This window comes from Atta cephalotes (genome assembly GCF_000143395.1).
Source record: "Atta cephalotes unplaced genomic scaffold scaffold00036, whole genome shotgun sequence".
Classification (NCBI taxonomy): Eukaryota; Metazoa; Arthropoda; class Insecta; order Hymenoptera; family Formicidae; genus Atta; species Atta cephalotes.
Window position 1 is genome coordinate 2,398,712 of NW_012130100.1, and position 4,819 is coordinate 2,403,530.

Consider the following 4,819-nt stretch of genomic DNA (forward strand, 5'->3'; position numbering starts at 1 on the left):
AGTATATATATATATATATATATATATATATATATATATATATATATACGATGTGTACGTGTGTGTTGTGTATGAGAAAGTCAGGGAGGGGGAAGTATCATCACAAACGTCGGGAAAGAGGAAGTACGTCACTGGGGTTCATGATAGAGGGAAAAGGATATGTTTCTTCTTTCTCTCACCTGTTGCATTCTCTCTTTAACATATTGTCCTCTCTCTACCCATTGTAGAATACAGTTCTCTCTCTTCCGTTGCAGTTCTATACTTATTATTTGGGCTCTTTCTTCCTCCCGTTGCGTTCTCTCATGTTGTCTTTTCTTTTTGTATGATTTAATTAAACAGATATGGTACAGGTATTTACGGATTTTTAATGATATGACTTAGAAACTGATAATATTTTTAATAATATAACCAAGTAACACTAATTATGATAATAATTATTTTTAATCAATGTAATACAAATGGTGAAGCACGCTTTCTTATTGACTAATTCAATACTATTAAGAAGATATGAAGAAGAAGTGGCGAAGATACTAAGAATAAAATAATTTTAGAAGAAAATATATATTTTATAATATACTGTAGATGGTCTCTATGAAAATATTCATGTCTAGGAAACCTGACTCGAAGTTTTTGATTGGCCGCGGCGTTTCGTTACGGTCCCATCACTACTAGACTCATCAGTAAGGCGATGTAGTGGGGACCTGTCTTAGACGCCTAGAATGAATTCACATTGACGTTCTGTTTAAAAGGAATTCGCGTAGCTGTGGAGTTCACGCGAATCCGAGCGAGTCTTCGTTCCTCGACTTTTGGTGGCGAGTCGCCACTATACATTTACTTATCATGTAAATGTAATGCACAATATAATCTTAACCAAAGATTATTTTGTACAAAATGTTGACGCTATTATTAGTGTTACTATTATTATATAGTTATATTATTATATAGTTACTATTATTAGTAATACAATTTTGTCTTAAAAATGGCACAAAATATTTGAATTTCTTACTAACATCGTGCGTATCTTGACTCAGTTCGTAGAATATATGCTCAACAAATTGCTATTTGAACAAAGTTCAAATAAGAAAAGCACAGTTGTCGGTTTCATATATAAACATATGCCATTTAATATTAACTTTACCAATTAGTCATATCATATATTTTAACAAGTCTACATTTAGATCTTGAATCGATGATGTTGGGATCGTTGACTGCATTAAACGCTTGATGTGTATTACGCCTTTCGATAAATGCCTTTTACATAGCATAGGTGAGGTATGAACATGCGGTTGCCTTGATTATTCTTGATTATACCAATCGTAATTTGCACATAAGATATAGATCCTACAACGATCCCAATGTTCAAGAACTTGTACGCTGTCCATATCATTTCCTCATCATGATATGAGGCATGTACTGAGGATTCGAAGATGTACTAGATTCGATTTTAAGAAAATGTAGAAAAAAAGAAAATATTGGGTATGGGAAAAAGTTCGTGGCGTTTTTTGCGCTAGATGGCATTAAATGCTCAGCAGTCGGCAACTACTAATCGCATCGGCAACACTAGACGTGCGTTTAAAAAGTGACATTTTAACCTTTGTTTTGAGCCGAAAAAGATTGAAATTGGTGAAGTAGATCAAAAGTTTTTATTATTTTATTTTGAAAATGGAAATAAATAAGGAAAAAATTCGCTACATTTTGCAGTATCACTACGATAAAGGCAAGCATGCTGCACAGGCTTGTGAAAAAATTTGCGCTATTTACGGTGAAGATACTCTATTAAAATCAGCAGCACAGAAATGGTTCGCTCGCTTTCGTGCTGGAAATTTCGATGTGAAAGATGAACCTCGCTCTGGTCGATCAATCACTGAAAAGTTCAATAAAATCATGATAAAAATCGAGCGTGATAAGCATGTGAGCACTGTGGAGATTGCCAAGGAACTAAGCATCGACCACAAAACAGTTTTAAATCATTTACACAAAGCTGGATACAAAAAGAAGCTCGATGTTTGGATTCCTCACGAGTTGAGTATTAGGAACATGATGGATCGAATTAACATTTGTGATACGCTATTGAAACGGAATGAAATTGAGCCATTTCTGAAGAGAATGATAACTGATGATGAAAAATGGATCACCTACGACAATCCAACTAGAAAAAGAAAGGATAAAGAAAGGAGAGAAGGCGCAAGCAATCGCAAAACCTGGATTGACGAGGAAGAAGGTGATATGTGTGTGATGGGAACTGGAAGGGAATCATTCACTATGAGCTGTTATCGTCCAATCAAACAATTAATTCCGAACTCTACTGTGAACAATTGCAGAGATTACAACAAGCAATTGAGAGGAAGCGGCCAGAATTAATCAATAGGAGAGGTGTCGTCTTCTATCAACAACGTTCGACCACACACATCTTTGATGACTCGGCAAAAATTGCGAGAGCTTGGCTGGGATGTTTTAATGCATCCACCGTATAGTCCTGACATAGCATCCTCAGACTATCATTTGTTTAGATCTCTGCAGAACTCTCTTAATGGTGTAAAGCTGGCTTCAAAAGAGGCATGTGAAAATCACTTGAAGCAGTTTTTCGATCAGAAACTACAGAAGTTCTATCGCGATGGAATTATGGCTCTGTCCCAAAAATGGCAAAATATTATAGAAAATAATGGAGCATATTTGGTTTAAATAAATTGATTTCAATACTCTAAGAAAAATACTTTAATTTTACTAAAAAATCACCACGAACTTTTTCCCATATCCAATATGTAAATAAATCTTACAAAAATACATAAATAATATATATACATATTATACGATAGTATAATAGCAATAGCTGTCTGAACTCTGTTGAAGCTCTCTGACCGACTGATGCGATAACGTTATCCGGAGCTCTTCTTTTAAAGAGTGTTCCTTTCCACATTTTATTTTTACACATCCTAAAATGAAAGACATTTCTTTTTATATACATTATATTTTGAAGAACAGTTGCGACACACATAGTCGAAGGATATCATATTGACACACATCATAAAAAAGCGCTCTAATCTTTTTTATCTTTATATCTTTTTTATCTAAGGGATCGGCGCTAACGACAATAAAATCTGTCTGCTCCTATTCTCTTTTCAAAAATGAATTTCGGGAAAAAAAATCAAAATATATTTAAAAAGAAATCTTATACTTTAATCTTTTCATACTTTAATCTTATACTTTAATCTTAAATTACATACGTTTTTTTCTAGCATTGCGATAACCAGTTGTACATTTTAAATGCACAATTCTTAACATGTTTTTCACATCATACATTATTAACATTCAGATTAAGTAAAGAATCTATATCTTCGTCATCAACATCCAAGATCTTAATGGTCAAGTCATCGTTATTAAGCATATCAGCCAGCCATTCGCGTTTTTTTAAATCCTTTAATGTATATGAGAGCCTTATTGTTATCATTCTCTTTCACATCAATTATAATCATTGTAATCAGGCGTTTCATCATGCTGTACGGAATCTTTTTGTCTTCTCATTGCAATCCATGGTGACAAGCACTCAGCCAGGAAACACAGTCCTTTTCAGATTTTGTCAAGAAATTTCATGGGAAATGTAAAAATGTTATGAGAGAATGGCTCCATGTCTCACTTCATTCACAATAAATTTCCTTCCAACGATAAATCCTTGTACAAACAATCAAATTAGGCATTAAAAAAGCGTGTTTTCCTTATGTCATTGTGTTTAACAATATTCCAAAGAGATTTTAAATTGATTCCAGAGGTGACACATATATTTGTTACTGAATATTGTTACGCTTACTGAATATAAGTAGACAAAAATGAAGACTTACTTACACTATTATTACATTAAAGATTCTTTAAATTAATGTTTTATAAATACGTAAGCTATGATGTAATTTTTTATTATTGAATGCATAACATCTCTCAACGCGATCTGAGTTTCTTTTCACTTAATCCGAAGAATTTGTTACGTCTATATTTTCACATTAATAAATTTCACATTAAATATATTACAGATATGATGCATCTTCAAATCGTAATAAAAAAAAATGTAATTCTATATATATGAGTAAGTATAAAATACTAAAACGATTAATATGTTTCATGCAAATGTTTCCATGCAAACGTTCGCTACCAAAATCTAAGTTACTATATCTTGAAGAATTCATTACTCGTGTACTTTTGAAAACATTATGAATTCTTTTTAAAGGTATAAGAGATCAACGTTGTTGGTCAACCTAAACTATTAAAAAGTAAATACATTATTTCTTCGAACGGTCTATTTTCAATGCTATAACCAAATCATTGTTTAATAACAGCATTCATTTATTGTTAATAGAATTAAAATTAAATTGCTGCAAAATATTATTCTGTCTTATTATTGTGATAAATAACAAACTTTCTACAGATACAACGGTAAATTTGTGGCATTAACTATACACTTTTTATATTCATTTCATATAATTATACATTATTAACTTAATTCTTTTTTCTTATATATTATAATCTTATATATTATAATATATTATTATATATAATATATATAATATATTATATATTATAATCTTATATATTATAATATATTATATATTATAATTTATCTATTATAATAATATTTAATTACTTTTTTAATTGCAGAAAATATTAATTTTATTTAGATAAGATTTTATTTGCTGATGTAAAGTGATTATAAATATAGCTTCAGCAAAAAATAACACACACACACACACACACACACACACACACACACACACACACACACACACACACACACACACACACACACACACACACACACACACACACACACACA

At 31.4% G+C, this 4,819-nt stretch overlaps 1 protein-coding gene across 1 annotated transcript in view; it reads right to left on the minus strand.

The window, feature by feature from the left end:
* LOC105621692 (sodium-dependent nutrient amino acid transporter 1-like) overlaps window positions 1-4,819 on the minus strand; it is a 121,106-nt gene that overhangs the window by 1,033 nt on the left and 115,254 nt on the right. The window lies entirely within an intron of this gene.